Genomic DNA, 26,120 nt, shown 5'->3' on the forward strand with positions numbered 1-26,120 from the left:
TCCTATATTTGATAGTTTTAATTTGTATTTATTTCTTGCACACTTGATATTATATTGCTGGGTAACAACTTTTGAATTTTTCTCCTGAAAATATTGTATACTTGGGCCTTATATTTGCCCAAGCTGTTGAGTTTTTGGAGGTCTCTCTCCCTCTCTTTCTGTTTTTATTTTATTTACTTTTTAATTTCTCATGTGTGGATTTGAGTATTTCTTTAATGTTCTTTCCTTTGCATTTGGAGAATCCCTTCTGCAAGTAATACTTGTAGAGCTGGCCTTGTAGTGGGATATTCCCTGATCTTCTGTTTATTTGGGGATGTCTTGATTTTCTCCTCATTTTTGAATGACAACTTTGCTGGATGTCTTAGTTATTCAGTGCTGTTATAACAGAAATACCACAAGTGAGTGGTTTTAGCTAACAGAAATTTAATTTCTCACAGTTCAGGATGCTAAGTCCAAATTCAGAGCACTCGGTCTAGGGGAAGGCTTTTTCTGTCTGTCAGCTTCAGAGGACTGTCCTTGTCTCTTCAGCTTCTGCTTCCTGGCTCCTTGTAGATCTCCATGTGTCTTGATGTCTATCTTCCTCCATCTCTTCTTGCTTGCTTGCTTGTTTAATTTCTTTTATATCTCAAAAGGGTTTGACTAAAAAAAATTAATTCTGCCTCAATAACATAACAAAGACAACCCATTCCCAAATGGGGTTATAACTATAGGCATAGAGGCTAGGATTTACAACATATATTTTTGGGGTACACAATTCAATCTCTAACACTGGGCAAAGAATTCTCAGTTGGAAATTATTTTGGTTCAATATTTTATATATGTTGCTCCATTGTCTTCTGGTCCCTAGGGTTTCTGGGGGAAAATATGCACTAATTCTTATAAGGGACCCATGATATGTTATAGTGTGCTATTTTCTGGCTGCTTTCAGAATTCTCTCCTTTGTCTTTGGTTTTCTGGAATTTTTTTAGAATGTAATGTGGGGTGGACCTCTTTGCATTTTTTCTAATTGGAGTTTGTGTAGCTTCCTGTATTTGCAGGTTTGGTTTCCCGTTCAGGTCTGGGAAATTCTCTATGATCATCTCTTAGAAAATTCTTTCGGTGCATTTATTTTATCATGGTGCCTTGGAATTCCAGTAATTCTAGTTAGATTTCTTAATTGAATCCCACATTTCCATTTGGCTTTATTCACTTTTCTTTGTTCTTTTCTCTTGTTTCTCTTGAGACTTAATAAGCTCAGTTACTTTGTCTTCTAGTTCACTTATTCTATCTTCTCTCTGTTTGACTACTGTTGAATGTTTCTCTTGCATTATCTAATTCAGTTATTTTAATCCTCAGTTCCATTAATTCTCTCTTTTTTTACGTTTTCAATTCTCTCGTTAATTTTTTCATTTTGTTCCTCAATTTGTTTCCTGATCTCCATTAGTTTGTTTTCTATGTGTTTTTTGCTTTCTTTACACATATTTAATACTGATGCCTCAAAGTCTTCTATTTTTTCCATTATCTTAGTATCCAAAGGAAAAATTTCCTCTTCATGTTTTTGTTTTCATGGGTCCTTCTTCTCCTGTGATTTTCATGTTTTTGTATATATTTGTTGTTATTGAAAGGGAATTATTTTTGTTAGATTTACTTCCACCATCTTCTCCTAAGTTCCTCTAGAGCGAACTCTTGTTTTAGGTTTATTCACCTCTGAGCCAAGAGTTTTGTCTGAGGATTCATTCTTGGCTTCTGGTTTATTGCCACAGCTTTTAAGTGTTTTGAAAAGTTTTAAGTCTCTGAGTGCTTATTCTGGCTGTTTCTCTTTAAAATGGCTGACTTCGCTGGTGTGTTAGGGCCTTTCTGTATTCTGTAGGTTTGGCTGTAGCCTAGACTGCAGTCCTAGGACTGGATTTCTTCCCTTTCCTTTGTAGGATTGGGACATAGCTTTACCTCTGTGGCTACTTGATCATGCATAGTAGTTTTCTGCTGGCCACAGATATGGATGGAAGTGGTGGAGTTCAGCTTTCCTGAGGTGAGGGTGGAGAGCATTTTATGTCCTTCCCTCAGGGGACCCTGTGTGGGCTCTCTTGCCATGTCCAGTTGTGAGCAGGGAGCCAGTTGTTTTCCACTGTGTTGCCTGTTTGGTGTATTTTTCTCACTCTGGCTGAAGGATGAGCTCCATGACTGCTTAGCGTATCTGGGTTCTTGAGATTATCAGTCTCTGGTCTTGGCGAGATTCAACAGCACACACTTAAGGCACTTTGGTCTCATTGTGCCCCCTCCCAAGTGTGTGGCCTGTGACCTCCTACAGCCAATCTGCACCACCTTAATCGAACTACACCTTTCTCAGTTTAGCTCCTGTCTTATGCTCTTTGTTCAGAATGGTGCCTGACCTCATCCCAAAATGGCGGCAATGAGCCAGGTCCTCCAGGCACTAGTGGCTATAATCTTCCAGCTTCTGTGCCAGCTCTGCTCCTCCTCTTCCCTGTTTCTGGTCTTACCTCAACTCTCCAACATTTCAGCTGCCGTATGGAGTTCTGAGATCTCAGTCTGTGCTTGTTTTTATTTGTTATTCAGTGGTTTAGTTGGAGAGGGATAAATGAGAGTGACTATTTACTCTGCCATCTTCCCCCCAAGCATAAAAATTCTTTTCTGTGCTCATTTATTTTCTTGTAAAAACTTGCTAAACACAATGTCTAACAACTAGCGTATATAACTAATGTTCTGTTTTCCTATCTCTTCCTCTAGAGTTAAAAGTTCAGCAGCTGTGGTTTGACTTCTAAGTTATCACAAGCAACTCTTATTATTTTCACACTGTATTACACAGATTATAATGCTTTTAGTCTTCAATAATTTCCTCACCATTGTGCTATCTGATACCTAAATCAATGTTACAGTCTATAGATTTCTTTGTTATGGCCCTAGTACTGGTACTAATTTTTCATATTGGCATGATAGTTTAAGTTTCACTGTGGTAGCAAATCCAAACTGTCATGGCTTAAATAGGCGGAGATTTGTTTCTTACTCTGCATGTCCGCTGTTGGTTGGGTCTCTACTTCATGTCTTTGTAACTTTGGCACCCAAGCCAGCAAAGAGTTGCTACCTGGAGCACTGATGGCTCCTGTGGTAGGGGTGGGGGGGTGGGGAGAACATCACAAATCCCACCTCAGTCCTTAGAGCTTCTGCCTAGCAGTGACACATCTCTTTGCGTGAGACATCTGTCTCTCCTTATAATTATTTCTATGATTACTTATCTCTTCAAATTTTTAACTTATCCTGAGTCAATTCAGTAATTTATAAATCTTTTTATCTTTGACTGAATTGTTAGATTATTCTTTGTCCATTTAAAATAGTGATTTGGAATTTATTGATTATATTTATATATTTCTAGTTGTACCATTAACCTTTCAGAAAACATTTTTAAATACATTTTTCTATCAACAGTAGGAAATAATCAGAACCCTTGTACATTGCTAATGGGAATGTAAAATGGTGTAGTCACTTGGGAAAACACTTTTAAAGTTCCTCAAAATATTACACATAGAGTTGCTGTATGATCCAGCAATTCCACTCCTGAGAACTTGTCCAAGAGATTTGATGTTCATAGCAGCATTATTCATTATTGCTACAATGTAGAAACTACCTGTAAGATGGTGGCATCAGACCTCATCTAACCAAGGAGAGGGAAGAGAATCAGCATCAGCATCAAGCTGATTCCTATGAAGTGGAGATCAGACATACCTCCAGTTTCTAAACTCTTTACCAATTCTGACACCAGCTGTCCCTCCCATGGCACTCTCTACTTCTCTGTTGGGTTTGATAATTCATTGCAATGGCCACACAGAACTCACAGACCATACTCATGATTATGGTGTTTATTAGGGAAGTAACGTGTTATAATTCAGGATCAGGGTCAACTTGGAAGTAACAGGAACAATTCAGGGCACAATTCTTTGATCAGAACAGCTTCTTCTCTGCCATGCCCGCAGGCAGGCCTCTGCCACCCATCCCTGCTCAGGTCTACTGACTTCAGCTCCTGCTAAGGCCTAGCCTCTGCCATGCTTGGGCAAGTGCTACAGCTCTTTAGCTCTGCCAGTAAATCCCCAGTCACACCCCTGCTCTGCCAGGAAGTCTCCTTCCCAAAGGTGCTTAGCTTTCTTGCTCCATGGGTCAGTGAGCCCAGTCCACTCACTTCACTCTGTGGGCTGATAAGCCCACCAAAACCATCTTGTGCCACTGCCACCTCCAGTGTTACAGCTCTCCAGTGTTAAAACTCTGTCTCTTGGTCTAGGAGGTTCTCAACTCAGGAACCCTTGGTGTAAAGGATGTGATTCACTCCTGGCTCTTTTTCACGATGTCTATGAAATCACCACTAACATGTCTAGAAGGATGGCAAAACTGACCGTAATTCCCTTGGTGAGCTAAAGGCACCTTATTTGCATAGTCACAGACAATCCTAGCAAGAGTTTTACACAATTTATTGTCATTATCTTACTCAATCATTTTGTGGGAGTTACAAGACCATGGACAAAAACCCACATAAAAAGAGAAACCACTTCCCTGAATCACCCTAATGGCCATCAACTGATGAATAAACCCATTGCCTTTGAGTCAAATCCAACTCATAGTGACATTATAGGACAGGGTAGAACTTCCACATAGGGTTTTTAGGCTATGATCATTTTTTAAAATAAATTGTTTTATTTTGTTGTTGTGTTGTTGAGAATATGCACAGTAAAACATACATGTATTCAACAGTTTCTATGTGTATAATTCAGTGACATTGATTACATTCTTTAAGTTGTGTAAACACCCTGCTTTTCTGAGTTGTTTTGCCTGATTAATGTAAGGTTCTTATTTCTTGAGTTATTGTTGTCAATTTGATCCCATACAGATAGGTATTAAAGGAGCATAATGCTCAAGGCAGACATTCTTTACTATTTTCTGGTTTTAAGAAGACTCAGGGAGTTTTTGGTTTAAGGTTTAAAGATTATCTCAGGGCAATAGGGGTTCATCCAGCCTTCATAGCTCCAGAAAATCTGGATTCTAGGAGAATTTGAAATTACATTCTGCATTTTCCCCCTTTGGATCAGAATTCTTCTGTAGAATCTTTAATCAAAATGTTCAGTAATGGTAGCTGGGCAGCATCCTGTTCTGGTCTCATGACAATGGAGGCAGTTGTTTATGGGCACAATTAGCCACAAATTTTGTATCCTCCTCCTGTTCCTGACTCTCCTTCTTTCTCTGTTGCTTCAGGATAATAGAGACCAGTTTTTGTGATTTGGATGGCTGTTTGCAAACTTTTAAGACCCCAGGCACTACACAATGAACCAGGAGATAGAACAGAAGCACGAAACACATTATTAGGGCTATTAACTGGTACTGGCATAACAATGGAGCCCTGGTGGTGCAGTGGTTAAGAGCTCGGCTTCTAACCAAAAGGTCAGCAATTTGAATCCACCAGTTACTCCTTGGAAACCATATAGGGCAGTTCTACTCTGTCCTATAAGGTCACTATGAGTCAGAATCGACTCAATGGCAATGAATTGGCATCACAATAGACACATAGATGAATGGAATAGAACTGAGAGTCCAGAAATAAACCCACACAACTCCAGACGACTAATTTTTGACAAGGGTGCTAAGTCAATTTGGTGGGAAAAGAAGAAGCTCTTCAGTAAATGGTGTTGGGAAAATTGGATTTCCACATGCAGCAAAACGAGACAGGATCTTGCCTCACACCATACACAAAAGCAAATTAAAAAGCACCTAAATGTATAAGCTAAAAGCATAATATTTTTAGAAGAAAATTGCACAGCAACCATGTCAAGCCTATATTTTAACAATGGATTATCTTATATCATTAACAAAAGTACAAACAGCAAAAGACAAAATAAATAAATGGGATGTCATAAAAATTAAAAACTTTTGTTCATCAAAAGACTACCAAAAAAAGTGAAACGACAAGCAACCGACTGAGAGAATATCTTCAGAAACTGTATATCCGATAAGAAGTTAATAACTAAAATACATCTAAAAAGTTGACAACTTAAAAAAACAAAACAAACAAAAACAAATAACCCTATCAGAAAATGGACAAAGGACTTGAATAGACATTTCACTGAAGAGTACATTCAAATGGCCACCTAACAAATGGAAAGATGCTCAACATCATTAGCCATCAGGTAGTTGCAAATCAAAACCACAGTAACATACCATTTCACTCCCACTAAGATGGCTGAGATTAAAAAAAAAAGGGAGAAAAACAAATGTTAGTGAGAATGTAGGAAAACTGGAACACTTACCCATTGCTGGTGGGAATCAAAAATGGTATAGCCATTTTGGAAAACGGTGTGGCGATTCCTCAAAACAATTAAAAATAGAACTGCCATATGACGCAGCAATTCCACTTTGAGGTATATACTCAAAAGAATTGAAAGCAGAGACTCAGAGACTTGTACACCAACGCTCACTGCAACACCATTCGTAATAACCAAAAGGCGGAAACAACCTAAATGTCCATCAACAGATGAATGGATAAATATATTGTGATACATACATACAATGAAATACTACTCATCCAGCAGGTGAAATGAAGTCTCGATGCATGCTACAATATGAGTGGACCTTGAAGATATTATGCTGAATGAAATAAGTCAATCACAAAAGACAAATATCGTATGACCTCACTTACATAAAAAGATAAGAAAAGGCAAATGTATAGAGACCAAAGTTTATTAGTGCTTACCAGGGGTAGGAGGGTGGAGGAAAAGGGGGCTTATTGCTTATGGACTACCGAGTTCCAGTCTACAGTGATGGAAAAATCACCCTGATTAAGGGTAGGGTTACACAGCCGATTATTGTAATTGCTGTCAATATGTTGCACACCTGTAAAAATCTGAATAGGCAAAAGTTGTGATAGATATATTTACAACAATGAAAAAAAAAGAACAACTGGTGAGGCCGCTTATGGACAACCAAACATCTCATGGGTTTTTGTTCCTCGATTTGGAAGTTAAGGGTCATGGCTTCATGGGATGTCCAAGGCTGTAATCTTTGTGGAAGGAAACTTTCACATCTTTCTCCTCTGGAGTAGATAGTGTTTTTGAATTGATGTCCTTTTGGTTAGCAGTTGAGCACTTAACCATTGTGCCTCCAGGGCTCCTAACTGATGAATAAAACCCACTACCATCGAGTCAATTCTGACTCATAGCGACCCTATAGGACAGAGTAGAAGTGCCCCATAGAGTTTCCAAGGAGCGCCTGGTGGATTCAAACTGCTGACCTCTTGGTTAGCAGCTGAGCACTTAACCATTGTGCCTCCAGGGCTCCTAACTTATGAATAGATAACCAAATTTACTATATCCATGCAATGGGATATTCTTCAGCCACACAAAGGAATGAAATATTGATACATACTGCAACATGGATGAACATTAAAAACATTATGCTAAATGATGTGAAATAAGCCAGACACAAAAGGCCACACGCTGTATGATTCCTTTTATGTGAAATACCCAGAATGGACAAATCCATAAAGACATAATGTAGATTTGTGGTTGCCAAAGATAGGGGTAGAGGGGAATAGGGTATACCTACCTGCTAATGGGTATGAGGTTCCTGTTTGGATTAATGAAAATATTCTAGAATTACATAGTTGGTGATCATTGCACAACACTATGAATATAATTTTTTTTTAAAAAAGATTGAATTATACACTTCAAAAGGGTAAACATTAGAATATGGGAATTATATCCTAATAAAGCTGTAATAAAAAAATATACATATATCAGAACCTTTAATCTTCATACTCTGAATAAGATGAGAACTTTAAGGTACTCTCAGGTCCCTGTCTGCCAATATCCTTGGGTTTCTTCACGTGACTTACTACCTACACTGGCTCTGACCTAGATTGTCCTTCCTACTCAGTTCACAACACTGGCATGTGAAGAATGGGGCTTTTAACTTAAGGCTTTCTGAGTCCAAGTCCAGGCCATATATCAGAAGAAACCCGTGGTTTGAAGATAAGGGAAAGGCTTATCAAGAAACTAAAGCAAGAATGGCAATTTTAAGATAATTGCTGTTGTACATACTTAAAAGCCAGAAGTCACCATTGAGGAAATGGACACAATCTGTACCTTTCCCTGTGATCCACAAATGAACCTTGTGCTTAGGACCAGATGTGTCAACCTGGCTTCTCAAACAGGATGAAAGTGTGGGCCGATTGGCTTTTACTGAGGTGCCCTGACCTCAAACATATTTTCATATCAGCGTATCACTCCTCTCTTGTCCCAAGAACATGTCGACATTTCCAGGAACTGCTTAGTTAAGTGTGTGTGTTATATGGCACCTGGCCACCTGTATGTCTACATTTATTCCCAGCTGGAAGGAAACAGGGTCCTTCAGCTGTAGCACAAGAAGTGTGCATACAGAAACCAGTCCTGTATCCACTGTGAGGAGTGACCCACTGGCCATTGGAGACCAACACCACTATTGACGCTGGCCTTGCTCTGTCTGTCTCTGTGTGAGTACAGTGCTGTTCCACCCAACAATGTTTGTAAGTCGTTGTGCATTTGTTAATGACCCCGAATCTTGGACCTCACCTCCACAGTTTGGGGTTATGAATTGGCACAGTGAGCAGGGTTGACGACTAGGGCAAATGCCAGATGTCAACACTGTAGCTGTGCATACATGATTGCAAAAGAGGAAAACATAATGCATTATTGGTGACTCTCAGCAGGGTAGAGGGGAAATGAAGACGAAGGAATATGTTGTTTAAAAAATCAAGCTTAAAAGTACCATTGCTTTCATTTTTTTTTTTTTTTTTATCACAGCATTTATTTGGATACTCTAGCTAACATAAAAAGAGGGCAGGAGCTATTTCTGTTTGTCAAAAGGGCTCATTGGTGGAGCTGCATTAGGTCTGTCATTTGTGTGCACATATGAATGTGGGTAATAGGTGCATGTCCTGCTCTAATGTTAGATAATTCATTTCCCCTGGACAGGGGCCATGACTTCCACGTGGAGTTTGTGATGGTTAAAATTGAGTGTCAGCTTGGCTGCGTCTTGATTCTCAAGGGATTGGCAGTTACGTAATAATGTAATTGGGCCATTACATAATAATGTAATCAACTCCATGATGAGAACTGCTATGAGCAGCTAATCTGTTGAAAGGGATTTTCCTTAGGGGTGTGGCCTGCCTCCAGTATATAAACGGATGTTCCAGCAAGGCTTTCACTCTGGATCCTACCTGCAGTTCATTATCATTTGACATCCGGTTCTTGGAAGTTGAGCTAGCAGTTTATCTGCCTGTATTGGGATTCATCAGCCTCCTCAGCCTATGAGCCAGTAGCCTGTGGTCTTAACTACTGACCTTGGATTTCTCAGCCTCCACAGCTTGCAAGCCATCAGCTTGCCATCTGACCTGCTGATCTTAGGTTCATTAACTCCTGCAGCCTGACATTTGACCCAGGACTTGACACTTGCCAGTCTCTACAACTACATGAGCCATTTCCTTGAGACAAATCTCTCTCTGTGTGTATGTGTGTGTGTGTGTGTGTGTGTATATATATATATATAATACAACTCATTGCTGTCGAGTCAATTCTTACTTATAGAGACCCTACAGGACAGAGTAGAACTGCACCACAGGGTTTCCAAGGAGCACCTGGAGGATTTGAACAGCTGACCTTTTGGTTAGCAGCCATAGCACTTAACCACTATACCACCAGGATTTCCATATGTATGTGTATATATATATATCTATCTATATATATATGCTTCACTGATTTTTCTTCTCCACAGAACCCAGCCGAAGACATGTGGTACCAAGAAAGGTTCTAGAGAGGCAAAATTGTAAGGATGGGTTTCCTAAATTGGTTCTCAAGGCTGGTTAGTCTTAAACATATTGATGACTCTGCTTCCAGTACTAAAAAGGGCACTGCTAATCCATGGTGTGAGGTGGTAATAGAAATACACAAAATATCACCACCAGTAGATCTAGTATTGATGAAGGGTAAGGCTCTGGGTGATCACATCTTTGATAGTTTTCTACAATTTTGTCAGAATGGGAAGTATAAGGAAGCTGGTTGGTTGTTCCTACTTTCACTAGACAAAGTGGTGAAAAAAGGAGATGAGCTCAGGGTGTCAAAGTCAAAGCTCAAGCACTGCATAAATGATTAAATTTGGTACTTTTCCCTGAAAGAAAGCCTTATTTCTTCTAATAACAGAGTTGATACTGCCAAAAACCAAACCCAGAGTCTTATCGTAAGAGTGAGTGAATTATAACACCAACTGAATTCCCAACCTCAAATCATGTCTGAAGTTAAAGTGAGGACATTGGGAAGAAATGGGATCCTGAAACTTGGGATGGGAACATATGGGCAGATAATAAGGAAACTGGGGTCATTGATCCCCTAAATTCTGTTGAATCACTTCTGCCAACAGAACCAGCCCTCTCAATCCCATCTGAAGAGATTACTTCATCTTTTTCTGCTAAGCCATCCTCCCCAGTGAAACAATTAGCCCCTCCACCCCTATCTGATGAGATTAACCCAACTACGTCAGAAGAGCTCTATCTGAGACATTGCCTGGGAAGGCATCTGAGTCATTACCTGGGGCATTGCCTGATGCAGATTCTTTAGGAGACATTGCTAAATGTTCTCAGAACACATCACCACCACCCATTTTTGCTTCTAAACCTATAAAAAAAACCCTATAACTAGACTTAAATCACCACAAGACCCAAAAGGTGAGGTACAAAGTGTGATATATGAGGAGGTATGCTACACTTCAAAAGAACTGCTTGACTTTTCCAAAATGTATGAACAGAAACCTGGAAAACGTGTGGGAATGGTTATTAAGGGTTTAGGATAATAGTGCAAGGATAATAAAGATGAATCAGTCTGAGTTTATTGACATGGGTCCTCTAAGCACAGATTCTTCATTCAACGTATCAGCTCTAGAGGTTAAGAAAGAACCTAATAATTTATTTGGGTGGTTCACTGAAGGATGGATTATGCATTGGCCTACATTAAATCAAGTTGTAGTACCAGACTTGTCTTGGTATACTGTAGAAGATATCCAAAGGCTTAGGAAAATTGTCATGCAGGAGTGGATTTATCAGGCAAGACCTGCACATAGAGTGCCCAGAGGACACAACTTTAACTGCAGTGGTGAAGAACAAATTCATGAGGAGAGCCCCAGCATCCCTGAAGACTGCTGTGATCGCTATTTTATGTAAGTCACAGTGACAGTGGGAATTGCCCTAACTGAACTAAGACACCTAACTACAATGGGGTTGGTCAGACCCCATAGCGGTAGGGGTCATGTGGCAGCACTCAATCAACAAAGACAGGGTGGGTATGGTTATTGTAATGGAGAGCACAGTCAAAGCAGTAATCAGAATAGTCTGGCTCATATGGACTTATGGCATTTGGCTACTTAGTCACAGTGTCCTTATGAGTGAAATAGATAGGAAATCTACTAAATATTTAGCTGATCTGTATAAATGGAAGAATTTTAGGTCAAGTGAATGGCAGTCTAACTTGAATCACCAGAATACAGAGTTATGGCTCCTCAATCAATTCTCAGACTGGAGCCAGTTTATGGACTCACAACCCCTTGAATGAAGGGGAGGCTGGGTCCCCTTGAGGAAGGACTACACTGCACTGCCAAAAATTTGTATTGTTAATGTTTCTCTCAGCCTTCCCCAAGGGGATCTATGGCCTTTTATGAGAGTGACTGTTCACTGGGAAAAAGAAATAATCAAAATTTTCAGGGATTAGTGGATATTGGCTCTGAACTGACACTAATTCCAGGAGATCAAAAAACATCACTGTGGCCCACCAGGCAGAGCTGGGGAGTATAGAGGTCAGGTTATTAATGGAGTCTTAGCTCATGTCTGGCTCACAGTAGGTCCAGTTGTTCCCTGAACTCATCCCGTAGCTATTACCCCAATTCCAGAATGCGTAATTGAAACAGACATACTCAGAAACTAGCAGAACCCCTATATTGGCTCCCCGACAAATTGGGTTAAAAAAAAAAACCCATATTGGCTCCCAGACAAATTGGGTGTCATGGATTAAATTGTGTCTTCCCAAAATATCTGTCAACTTGGCTAGGTCATGATTCCCAATATTGATTGTATGATTGTCCATCATTTGGTCATCTGATGTTTCCCCGTGTGTTGTAAATCCTATCACTGTGATCTTAATGAGATGAATTGTTGTTGTTATTGTTGTTGTTAGGTGCCATTGAGTCAGTTCCGATTCATAGCGACCCTATGCACAACGTAACAAAACATTGCCGGTCCTGCACCATCCTTACAATCGTTGTTATGCTTGAGCTCATTGTTGCAGCCACTGTGTCAATCCACCTTGAAGAGGGTCTTCCTCTTTTCCGCTGACCCTGTACTCTGCCAAGCATGATGTCCTTCTCCAGGGACTGATCCCTCCTGACAACATGTCCAAAGTATGTAAGATGCAGTCTTGGATCCTTGCCTCTAAGGAGCATTCTGGTTGTACTTCTTCTGAGACAGATTTGTTTGTTCTTTTGGCAGTCCATGGTATAGTCAATATTCTTCGCCAGCACCACAATTCAAAGGCATCAATGCTTCTTCGGTCTTCCTTATTCATTGTCCAGCTTTCACATGCATATGATGCGATCGAAAATACCATGGCTTGGGTCAGGTGCACCTTAGTCTTCAGGGTGACATCTTTGCTCTTCAACACTTTGAAGAGGTCTTTTGCAGCAGATTTGCCCAATGCAATGCGTCTTTTGATTTCTTGACTGCTGCTTCCATAGCTGTTGATTGTGGATCCAAGTAAAAAGAAATCCCTGACAACTTCAATCTTTTCTCCGTTTATCATAATGTTGCTCATTGGTCCAGTTGTGAGGATTTTTGTTTTCTTTATGTTGAGGTGCAGGTGCAGTCCATACTGAAGGCTGTGGTCTTTGATCTTCATTAGTAAGTGCTTCAAGTCCACTTTCAGCAAGCAAGGTTGTGTCATCTGCATAACACAGGTTTTAACGAGTCTTCCTCCAATCCTGATGCTCTGTTCTTCTTCATATAGTCCAGCTTCTCTTATTATTTGCTCAGCATACAGATTAAACAGGTATGGTGAAAGAATACAACCTTGATGCACGCCTTTCCTGACTTTAAGCCAGTTAGTATCCCCTTGTTCTGTCCAAACAACTGCCTCTTGACCTATGTAAAGGTTCCTCATGAGCACAATTAAGTTTTCTGGAATTCCCATTCTTCGCAGTGTTATCCATAGTTTGTTATGGTCCACACAGTCGAATGCCTTTGCGTAGTCAATAAGACACAGGTAAACAACCTTCTGGTATTCTCTGCTTTCAGCCAGGATCCATCTGACATCAGGAATGATAGGATTCCAAGTCCTATTCTGAATCCGGCCTGAATTTCTGGCAGTTCCCTGTCAATATACTGCTGCAGCCGTTTTTGAATGATCTTCAGCAAAATTTTGCTTGTGTGTGATATTAATATTTTTCTATAATTTCCACATTCAGTTTGATTGCCTTTCTTGGGAATAGGCATAAATATGGATCTCTTCCAGTCAGTTGGCCAGGAAGCTGTCTGCCATATTTCTTGGCATAGACAAGTGAGCACCTCCAGTGCTGCACCTGTTTGTTGAAACATCTCAATTGATATTCCATCAGTTCCTGGAGCCTTGCTTTTCACCAGTGCCTTCAGAACAGCTTGGACTTCTTCCTTCAGTACCATCAGTTCCTGATCATATGCTACCTGTTGAAATGGTTGAACATCGACTAATTCTTTTTGGTATAATGACTCTGTGTCTTCCTTCCATCTTCTTTTGATGCTTCCTGTGTCTTTTGATAGTTTCCCCATAGAACCCTTCACTATTGCAACTCGAGGCTTGAATTTTTTCTTCAGTTCTTACAGCTTGAGAAACACCGAGTGTGTTCTTCCCTTTTAGTTTTCCATCTCCAGCTCTTTGCACATGTCACTTTACTTTGTCTTCTCGAGAGGCCCTTTGAAATCTTCTCTTCAGTTCTTTTACTTCATCAATTCTTCCTTTTGCTTTAGCTGCTCGGTGCTGAAGAGCAAGTTTCAGAGTCTCCTCTGACATCCATCTTGGTCTTTTCTTTCTTTCCTGTCTTTTCAGTGACCTCTTGCTTTCTTAATGGATGATGTCCTTGATGTCATTCCACAACTCGTCTGGTCTTCAGTCACTAGTGTTCAATGCATCAAATCTATTCTTCGGATGGTCTCTAAATTCAGGTGGGGGTATTCTCAAGGTCATAGTTTGGCTCTCATGGGCTTGCTCCGATTTTCTTCAGTTTCAGCTTGAACTTGCATATGAGTAGTTGATGGTCTGTTCCACAATCAGTCCCTGGCCTTGTTCTGACTGATGTGATTGAGCTTTTCCATCGTCTCTTTCCATAGATGTAGTTAATTTGATTTTTGTGTGTTCCATCTGGCGAGGTCCATGTGTATAAAAAAAAATAGTTGCCGTTTATGTTGGTGAAAGAAGGTATTTGCGATGAAGAAGTCGTTGGTCTTGCAAAATTCTATCATTCGATCTCCAGCATTGTTTCTATCACCAAGGCCATATTTTCCAACTACTGGTCCTTCTTCTTTGTTTCCAACTTTTGCATTCCAACTGCTAGTAATTATCAATGCATCTTGATTGCATGTTTGATCAATTTCAGACTGCAGCAGCTGATAAAAATCTTTTATTTCTTCATCTTTGGCCCTAGTGGTTGGTGTGTAAATTTGAATAATAGTCGTATTAACTGGTTTTCCTTGTAGGTGTATGGATGTTATTCTATCACTGACAGTGTTGTACTTCAGGATAGATCTTGAAACTTTCTTTTTGATGATGAATGCCACACCATTCCTCTTCGAGTTGTCATTCCCAGCATAGTAGACTATATGACTGTCCAATTCAAATTGGCCAATACCAGTCCGTTTCAGCCCACTAATGCCTAGGATATCGATGTTTATGCATTCCATTTCATTTTTGATGATTTCCAATTTTTCTGGATTCATACTTCGTACATTCTAGGTTCTGATTATTAATGGATGTTTGCAGCTGTTTTTTCTCATTTTGAGTCATGCCACATCAGCAAATGAAGGTCCCGAAAGCTTTACTCCATCCACATCATTAAGGTCGACTCTACTTTGAGAAGGCAGCTCTTCCCCAGTCATCTTTGGAGTGCCTTTCAGCCTGGGGGACTCATCTTCCAGCACTGTATCAGACAATGTTCCACTGCTATTCATAAGGTTTTCACTGGCTAATGCTTTTCAGAAGTAAACTACTGGGTCCTTCTTCCTAGCCTGTCTTAGTCTGGAAGCTCAGCTGAAACCTGTCCTCCATGGGTGACCCTGCTGGTATCTGAATACCGGTGGCATAGCTTCTGGCATCACAGCAACACACAAGCCCCCACAGTATGACAAACTGACAGACACGTGGGGGAACAACAACATATATACCTCTCTATATGTAGAGGAAATCCTGGTGGCATAGTGGTTAAGTGCTACGGCTGCTAACCAAGAGGTTGGCAGTTCAAATCTGCCAGGCGCTCCTTGGAAACTCTATGCGGCAGTTCCACTCTGTCCTATAGGGTTGCTATGAGTCGGAATCGACTCGATGGCAGTGAGTTTGGTTTGGTTTTTATATAGAGAGAGGTTAAAAAAAAAAAACTGCCATTGAGTCGATTCAGACTCGTTAGCGTCCCTATAGGACAGGGTAGAACTGCCCAGTAGAGTTTCCAAGGAGCGCCTGGCGCATTCGAACTGCCAACCTTTGGGTTAGCAGCTGTAGCACTTAACCACTACACCACCAGGTTTTCCATAGAGGTTTATATATATGCATATACACACAAATATATATATTTAGGTCAATATATTATATATATATACATACATATATATCTTATACATATATATTTACTGGTTTGGATCAAAGTTTAAGAAATTGATGCAGCTGCATGGAAATAACTTTCTTATTATTACCCTCCTACAATTTTTTCAATGTAAAATTTTTTCCCAAAGAATGTTAAAAGTCCTTGGTCTGGTTGCCATGAGGATGTATGCCCTAGGTGTCTCTTTTTCCCTCCATTCCTGGTTAAGTGAGGTTTGAAACAAATGAGGACTTTCCTGTTAATTCTCAGACACTGTTTCTGTTACAAACTTCTTTAGAGGCCATTCTTCATTCTCCCTCCCATTATTCTGGCCTCGATTATTTATCTCCTCCCCTGGAACTGTTGGTTGGACCTTCAGAGATGCTGGCCCTGGCTGGCATTCTCGATCTCCTTCAACTCCAACACGCCTCACACACCAGCCCACTCAGAAGGAACAGGGTCCTTGGCTGTCATCTACTTCCTTTTTTCAGGATTCGATAATCCCTCTTTCTACAAATATTTATTCAATGCCAGATATTTTGCTATGTGCTGGGTTATAAAAGTGAGAAGAGGAAAAAAAGACTACTCTGGCCTCATAAAGCTCAATTTATGCAAAGGTAGACAAGAATCCTATAATCACACAAACAAATTTATTTTTGTTCTCTGTGGGAGATGAGTTTGATGCTATCAGGGCCTTAATAAACGAGGCCATGTACAGCTTCCCTGAGAGATGGATAATTGTGCTGTGATACAAGGAAGGTAACTTACTTAGGAAAAGGAAGGAGGTGGGAGTGGGAGAACACCGTAGGTTGCTTCACAGCACATGAGGAGTAGGAGTATACAGTGCATCGTTTAGGGAAATGAAAAAAAAAAGTAAGGTCAGAGCAGAGAATGAGGAGAGCATAGGGCACAGAAAGGCTAGAGCCATTGGCTGTGACCAGACCACTGAGAGAAAGACCCCAAAATTACATGAGGCAGTTAGTTGGTATAAGCAGAGGACCCTGGCCTAGACCTGAGAACAAAATTCATTCTAAAGCAGTTTTTCTCTCCTGTGCTTAGCTTTTAAAACAGTTTTTCTCTCCTGTGCTTAGCCTTTAGTAACCCTTAAAAATATACCCTAATGGAAATATTTTTCTCTGTACTCAAGCAGAAGCAAGATGTCATAGCCTGTTCCCAGAAGGTCTTTTCCTCTGTGATCAAGCAGATGGAGGATGTTGACAGCCTGTTCCTGGAGGGTCTTGATACACAGCATTATCGAAAAACCTTTACAATGGATCCCTAGAAAAGACATGCTTGAAAAAGCAGCTTAAAAGCAAGTTCCCAGAAAAGCATGTCCTGTCACTGTCCTGTGGTCCCCCGTGTACCCCGTACCTGCACATACCCCTACAATCTAAGATATGTCATCAATCACTCAAGTCCACCTATATATTATCCCCAACCTCTGACAAGCCCCTGCTTTGAAAAAGCCTGCCCTTAATTCCCTAATTGCCTAAAAACCAACCAGAATATTGTAGCCCCCATTCTTTGCCTAAAACTCTGTAAAAATATTTTTGTAATTATTGTGCCTCAGACTTCATGGTTTCATTTTCATGAGCCACATAATTCCTGGTTCAAACTAATTTTTAACTTAATAAACATATTTACTTTATGTCCACCAGACTATGACTTTTCTTACCATCAGCACCACACAGGGGCTCAGGTGTCATGTCAAGGATATTAATTGAGGGTTAAGATGGTTTATGTTGGTTTGCTTTTGAACACATTAGATAGATTGCTCTAGCCTCCTGTTTGTTTGCGCATGTGCAACATCAGAGCAGACAACCTGGCTGGTATGATTTCTCCTCCATGTGTAGTGGGGGCTCAACCGTCACATTCACTGGAGTGCGGTCAAGAGTAGGCAAAGGGAGATCAATTAGAAAACTGGGATGAATTTCACATGAGCAGTGACAGTGGCTTTACTTTCCCGGCCTTTTTTCTTTTCTTGTAGAATTTTCTGTCTGGTATTAATCTGCTTCAAAACAAATAATTTACTTTAATGATTCTTGTAGTAGATGCCTTCCAAGGACAAACTTGCTCTGATATGTTTGTTTAAAAGATGCCCCCCTTTTACTTCATTTTTTTTTTTTTATTAACTTTTATTGAGTTTCAAGTGAACGTTTACAAATCAAGTCAGTCTGTCACATATAAGTTTACATACATCTTACTCCTTACTTCATTTTTGAAGAGTATTTTCTCTGGGTATAAAATCCAAGGTTGATAGTTTTTCCTTTCAGCACTTTAAAGATATCATTACATTGTCTTTTAGCTCACACTGCTTCTAATGAGATTTCAGTGATATTTCTTCTGTTTAGGCAGGTGTTCATCCTCTGATGACCTTTAAGATTCTTTTCTTTATCTTTGGTTTTCAGTAATTTGATTATGACATGGTTTTCTTTGTGTTTATCCTGTTCAGAATTTTTGAGCCTTTTGGATCTGGTCACTGGAAATTGCCATCAAGTTAGGAAAAAATACTGATCATTATTTCTTCAAATATTTTCATGCCACAATCTCTCCTCTTCTGTTGGGATTCCAATTATACATGTATTAGACGGCTTGATATTGTTCTACAGTTCACTGAGGCTCTCTTCATTTCTTTTCCAGTTTTTTTTTTTTCTTTTTCTCCATATGCTTTAATTAGGATAATATCTATTGACTTGTTTTCAGGTTCACTAATCTTCTGCAGTGCTTAATCTGCTTTTAATCTCATGTGATTAATTTCATTTCAGATTTTTTTTCAGTTGGAGAATTTCCATTTCCCAATTTAAAGTTCCTACGAAATTCCAATTTATAATTTCCATGTCTCTTCTGGGATATCGGATATATCATCTGTTCACTCATTCTGTCCATGTTTTTTCTCTAAATCCTTGAACAGATATTTAACAGCTTCTTAATTTTTTTTTTCTATATTCAACGTCTGTCATCTCTGGTTCTGTTTATATTTACCACCTTTTCTATCCTGGTTTTGAGTTATATTTTCCTGCTTCCTTATATGTCTAGCAATTTTTTGTTGTATGTTGATTATTGTACGTGCTCTGTTGTTGGCACTCTGGATTATGTTGATTTCCTTTAAAGAGTGTTGAGTTTTGTTCTGATAGGCAGTTAATTTAAAACAGCTCAGCATTGTTTATTAGGCTTGGTTTTAAGCTTTATTAGGGATAGCTAGAATATCACTTACTGGCAGAACTAGAGTACCAGGATTTTTCAAGAGCAGAGCTATTTAATTTTGAGCTGGATGATTTTTTGTTGTGGTGGAATATTCTGTGCATTGTAGAATGTTTAACAGCATCCTTTACCTCTACTGACTAGGTATAAGTAGTATCTTCGCAGCAGTGACAACCAAAATTATCTCCAAATTTTGTTAAATATCCCCTGGGGGATAAAACTGATCACAGTTGAGAACCACTGGGCTAAAGTAACACTAATCCTAATGTGCAGCTTTTTTGGGTTTTAAATGGAATACTCTGGATGACAGTTGTTGTTGTTGTTGTTGTTAGGTGTTGTCAAGTCAGTTCCAACTCATAGCAACCTTTGTACGACAGAACAGAATGGTGCTCAGTCCTGCACTATTCTCACAATCATTGCTATGCTTGAGCCCATTGTTGCAGGCACTATGTCAATCCATCTCATTGAAGGTCTGCTTTTTCGCTGGCCCTCTATTTTACCAAGTATGATGATCTTATCCAGGGAATGGTCCCTCTTGATTACATTTCCAAAGTATGTGAGATGAAGTCTTGTCATTCTTGCTTCTAGGGAGCATTCTGGCTGTACTTCTTCCAAGACAATTTGTTTGTTCTTCTGGCAGTCTGTGGTATCTTCAATATTCTTCACCAATACCATAATTCAAAGGCATCAATTCTTCTTCAGTCTTCCTTATTCACTGTTCAGTTTTCATATGCATATGAAGCAATTATAAACACCGTTGCTTGGGTGAGAAACATCTTAGTCTTTAAAGTGACATCTTTGCTTCTTAACAGTTTGAAGAGGTCTTTTGCAGCAGATTTGCCCAATGTAATGTGTCATTTGATTTCTTGACTGCTACTTCCATGGGCATTGATTGTGAATCCAAGTAAAATTAAATCCTTGACATCTTCAATATTTTCTCCACTTATCATGATGTTGCTTGCTTATTGGTCCAGTTGTGAGGTTTTTTGTTTCATTATGTCAAGGTGCAATCCATGCTGAAGGCTGTAGTCTTTGATCTTCAGCAAGCAAAGTTGTGTCATCTGTGTATTGCAGGGTATTAATGAGTCTCCCTCCAATCCTGATGCCACTTTCCTCTTCATATAATCCATGTTCTCGGATTGTTTGCTCAGTATACAGATTAAGTATGGTGAAAGGATACAACCCTTACATGCACCTTTCTTGACTTTAAACCATGCAGTACCCCCTTGTTCTGCTTGAATGACTGCCTGTTGATCTATGTACAGGTTCCTCACGAGATCAATTAAGATCTTGATCATATGGTTCCTTCTGAAATGGTTGAATGTCAATCAAATCTTTTTGGTACAGTGACTCTGTGTATTTCTTCCACCTTCTTTTGATGCTTCCTGCATCATTTAATACTTTCCCTGTAGAATTCTTTGATACTGAAACTCGAGACTTGAAATTTTTCTTCAGTTGTTTCAGGTTGAGAAATGCTGACTGTATTCTTCTGTTTTGGATTTCTAAAATTTGGTTTTCGGGATCACTGGAACTTTGGAATTTCCATTCCACTTACAGCCCCTAACCCCCACTAGTTGTTCTCTGCTGTGCCTAATAGAGTATCCTTCTATGCACAAGCAACTTAATATTTGGCCAAAGATTCACAAGGATACCCAGGAAGACCTACAGGTTGTCCTATCTGTGCAGCAATCTCCATTATTGTTCCTGTTCTGCAAATTCCAACCCCCTTAGCAGCTTAAAAGTCAGCATTCTTACCGGGTTCTATCACTCTTCAGTTTCAAAAGTGACAATAGGCAGAAAGCTGAAATTAGTGTAGAGCTCACCCTGTGTATTTCCCTTCTTTCAAGGATCACATCCCTGAGATTTCTGCTTTTCAATGCCTATATATATTTTGGAGCCCTGGTGGTGCAGTGCTTAAGAGCTTGGCTGCTAACCAAAAGGTTGGCAGTTCAAATCCATCTCAGAAACCCTATGGAACCGTTCTTTGGGAATCCTATGAGGCAGTTATGCTCTGTCCTACAGGGTTGCTGTGAGTCAGAATTGACTTGAAGGCAAATGGGTATATATACCCTGTCCATTTTTGTAATTGTTCACCTTGGGAAGAAAAGTCTGGTAACCAGTACTCTGTCATGGGAAGTTACTTGGCTGTCTCTTCACTCCGATGCCATATTTTTCAATGGATTTTTAGTTATTTGAGTAAACAGAGTTAGTAACAACCACGAAGAAATAAAGATGTCAGCAGGACAAAAAAAAGCAAATAAACACATAACTGAAAAAAATATAGCCATATTTCATATGTTTGGAGTATTTTCAATCAACAACTGCGACACTTGAACTTTTTACTTTAGATCTTATTTGACTAACTCAAGAACTGAAATGTATGGCACTATAATTATGTAGTTGTTATTTCTAATTTATTCAGTGCTTAGCACTATAACTTAGATCATCTGATGCTTCAAACCCCTTTCTAAATAAAAAATTGAGGCCCAATGAGGGCAAATAATCTCAGCGCTGACTGAAAGTTAGGTTTCCTTTTTATTTGTTCTTTTCAGTTCGCCATATTCAATCACTGGACCTCTGAAGATATTCTTTTCTCCACTTCCAAATTCACTTTAGATATTAAAAATTAGGGACCATCCCTGTCTCCTTTGAGTTCATTTTTAGGTTCATTAAGTAAACCTCCTGTAGGAAAGAGACAGTTTGCTGTAATGGAAAGAATATTGGCTTAGACGATAAGTGATGCTAGTTCTACTCTTAGTACCATCACTGATTGGGTCCATGATCTGAATAACTGATTTGTTTGCAGCTCTAAATTCTCAGTTTCCTTACCTAAAAATAAGTCAGTAGATTAGATCATTTATAAAAGTTCCTATTGGTTCTAAAATCCAATAGGATATGACAACATGACATATGTTTGCCACTCTGAAGAAAGCATAAAAATTGAAAGGAATAAGTGTTGTGTTTTATTCTTGTGACTGTACATGGAAACAACTATAATTGTAGGAGAATTGTTCCTTTCTGGTGTGTGTGTGTTGGAGAGAATAAGGGGGGAAATGGGAATGACAATTACGGAATTTTTAAGGGTCATTTGGAATGTGTTTAAGAAATCTGACAACATGTAATATTGAATGAAATTTTTAGGACATCAAAATCAAAAAAGGCTGTGTGAAGAACAAGAGAACATGGTACTATAGACAGAAGCACCATGTTGTCCCTCCACAGCAAAGACCTGAAAAACTAAGTAAAACAGAGAGAAACATCAATTCTGTAACCCTAAGTGTCAAATGAAGAGATAAAGAACTCAACTAAGCACCGAACGGAATAAGAAGCTAACAGAGAACAGAGAGTGAGGAGAGATATGAGTGGAGGACCCTTATTAGCTAACACAGCACAGATCACCATCTTGGACTCCTGTCAGAGATTGGTCAGCAGGGAATATGGGAAAGCAGCTTCACAGAGCTCCCAGCAGGGCACAGACCACCTGGTAAGCAACAATATATGCTTTCCCACCCCCACCCTTCTTCCCCCTGCTCAGCCCTTGCTGCTTCCCAGCGAGCCAAGTGACCATAACCTGGGAGGCACTGGCTCCATGCCATTTGGATTTCCCTCCCACACACATTGTCCAGCTCCTTCAGTGCCATTTTGTTGTTGCCGGTGTTGCATTCTTCACCTTCTTTTGGTTTCTGCTCTGCCTCTCACCTCCTCCCCTTGCTTTCTCTCAAACATCTGACTCCATGTGCCATCTTTGCTTCTTCTTGGCAGGCTGTGAGCGCCACATGGCTGGGGAACTGCTTCCCTAGTCCATGCTACCACAGTGGTGGGATCTCCAGGGCCTTTTTGTTTTATTATGTGTATTTGTTTTCTATTTCTTTTCATGGCTTGGAAGCCCCTTCTAGCCAGGCTGTCCCACGGAGTGGTAAGCCACTTCCCCAGTCTATGCACTAGTGCCTGTGGGATCCCAGGTGGTCTTCCTTTCTTTTTTTTTTCAATTCTTTTTTCATTTTTGCCTTTCTTCATTTCTGTTTCTCGTCTCTTTCTACTTACTTTCTTTTCTTGTCTCCTGAATACCTGGTGCTGTGTGCCATCTCTTTTCCTTCTAGCCAGACTGTACTGCTTGGCTTAGGAGCCAAGCCCCCAATCTGCACAGCTGCAATAGTGGGATCCCTGGGAGACTTTATTTTTTCTTTCTTTCTGTTTTTTTTTTTTTTGTCCATTTATCTTTTCCTTTTTGAGTTTCTTCATTTCTCAGTTTCTCTTCTCTCTCTGCTTTCCTTATTTCCCTGTCTCCTAAATACCTGGTGCTGTGTACTATCGCCATCCCTTCTAGATGGGCTGTGACCTGAGGCCTGGGAGCCACTTACCCAGTCACCAGAAAGATTTCTGGGGGCATATCTTATTTTTTAATTTTTATTTATTTATTTTTTCTCTTTCTTTTTTCCTTTTTAGTTCTCTTCATTTATTGGTTTCTCATCTCTCCACTCCAATGGCAAACTCCCTCAGCAATTTTTTGTTCGTTTGTTCGTTTGTTTTGGATCACGTTTCTCTCTCCTCTCTCTCTTCTTTCCCATACCCATCTTAGCTCCACACATCACAACCTCCCCCCTCCCCCTGCCCTCCTGCCTACCCACACTTTGCCCTGAATATCACACCCCCAAGCAACACAGGCTTGGCCTACCAGAACCTGCCCTTCACTAACCCCTGGCCAATCCTGTAGATGCCACAAACAACACATTCAAGCCCCTTCCCTTCAGCTGGACTTGCTCTACTGCACCATAGTTGTGTGAATAGCCCTGCCTATTGGGCAAGGCAGTGAAAAGTATTGTGCCCACAGACAAGCAAACAAAGAATGCACAGTCTGCCTGCTCAGACATAACCAAACCAAACAAAACAAAACAAAAAACAGGATGAAACAAACAGATCTACAATACAGAAATGAAGAAAATGACTACTGAAGGTCCTGAAGACAGTGGACAATATCAAAACATACGAAAAACCAGGACAGGATGGTTTCAGTAGGCATCCAAAATAAAACACCAGATAACTTTCCAGTTGAAGAAAAGGCACTGGAACTACCTGACAGGGATTTCAAATCTCTAATATTCAGAGCTATCCAAGAGTTGAAGCAAAAAAGCAGACAAAATGGGGGGAAAATAGACAAATTCATGGAAAATACACACAAAACAATGGAAGAATTCAGGAAAATAATACAAGGACAAAATGTCAAAATAAATTCACAACTAGAAATCATACAAAAACAGCAATTCAAAATCCAAAAGATGAACAACAAAATGGACAGTGTCATAGAAGGTCTGAGGAGTAGGTGTGAAACAATGGAAGACAAGATAGCAAAACTAAAGACAAATACTTGGATATCACTTTGAGGAAAAATCAGAAAAAAGGATGAAGAAAAATGAAATAGCCCTAAAATTATGTGGGATATAATCAAAAGTAAAAATTTGTTGGTGATCAGAATTCTAGAATAGGGGGAGCAAATGGAAAACAGAGAGGATCATTGAAGAATTGCTGACAGAAAACTTTCCAAATATCACGAAAGATGAAAAGTTGACCATCCAAGAAGCTCAATGAACCCTATATAGGATAGTCCCTAAAAGAAAATCACCAAGGCTTGTCATAATCACATCAGTAAAACCGAAGACAAAGAAAGAATCCTGAAAGCAGCTTAAGAAAAATAAAGGGGAAACAATAAGACTAAGCTCTGATTACTCAGCAGAAACCATGCAGGCAAGAAGGCAATGGGATGACATACATAAAACCTTGAAAAAAAAAAATTGCCAGCCAAGAATAGTGTATCATGCAAAACTCGTTCGTATATAATGGTGAAACTAGGACATTTCCAGATAAATAGGAATTAAAGGAATACATGAAAACCAAACAAACTTACAAGAATTATTAAAGGGAGTCCTTTGGTTTGAGAACAAACAGCATAAGACCACAGCCTGAATATAGGAAGCAAGATCATACCAGCCAGATACCAACCTATGCAATGAACCCTCAAGGACTATTCAAAACCAAGAGATTTACTATAGGAAATGAGAGGTTAACCTGTAAATGACAAAAAAGTCAGAACAATAAAAGAGGAAATAAACGGTGGTGGTATAGAACTTTCTAATGGAGAAGGCAAGATGATACAAAGTAATAATAAACTGGCTCAAACATAGAAAGATAAGGGTAAATTTCAAGGCAACAACAAAAAAAGTTAACAAACCTACTCATCAAAATAAAGAAGAAAACAAAGTCTCAGGAAAAACTAAATCTACAAAAACAAAAGGAATGAAATGAAAAAAAAAATCCACAAACAAAAGGAATTCAGCACAGGACAGTAAGAGGAACAAAGAAAACATCTGCACCACAGAAAAAGCACTGCAAAATGACAGCAATAAATGCATACCTATCAATAATTACACTGAACCTAAGTAGCTTGAATGTATCTGTAAAGAGACGGAGAGTGACAGAATGGATAAAAAACAAAACAAAACAAAAACAGGTCCATTAATATGCTGTCTACAAGAGAATCATCTTAGAAACAAAGACTTAAATTTATTAAAAATCAAAGGATATAAAAAAAAATATCAGGCAAACAGCTACCAAAAAGTAGCAATCTAATCTCAGATAATCTAATCTAATTTCAGATAAAACAGACTTTAAAACAAAATCCACCATAAGAGACAAAGAAGGGCACTATATAATGATTAAAAAGATGATCCATCACAAAGACATAACTGTAATAAATATCTATGCACCCAATGACAGGGCTCCAAAATACATAAACTCTAACGGCACTGAAAAGAAAAACTGACAGTTCCACAATAATAGTAGGAGACTTCAACACACCTCTCTTGTTAGAGGACAAACATCTAGAAAGAAACCCAGCAAAGATACAGAAGATCTAAAGGACACAATCAGCCAACTTGATCTCATAGACATATATGGAACACTCCACCAAACAGCTGCAAAGTACACGTTCTTTTCCAATGTACATGGAACTTTCTCCAGAATAGACCACATCTTAGGCCACAGAACAACCTTCAACAAAA

Source organism: Elephas maximus, chromosome 13 (genome assembly GCF_024166365.1).
Source record: "Elephas maximus indicus isolate mEleMax1 chromosome 13, mEleMax1 primary haplotype, whole genome shotgun sequence".
NCBI lineage: Eukaryota > Metazoa > Chordata > Mammalia > Proboscidea > Elephantidae > Elephas > Elephas maximus.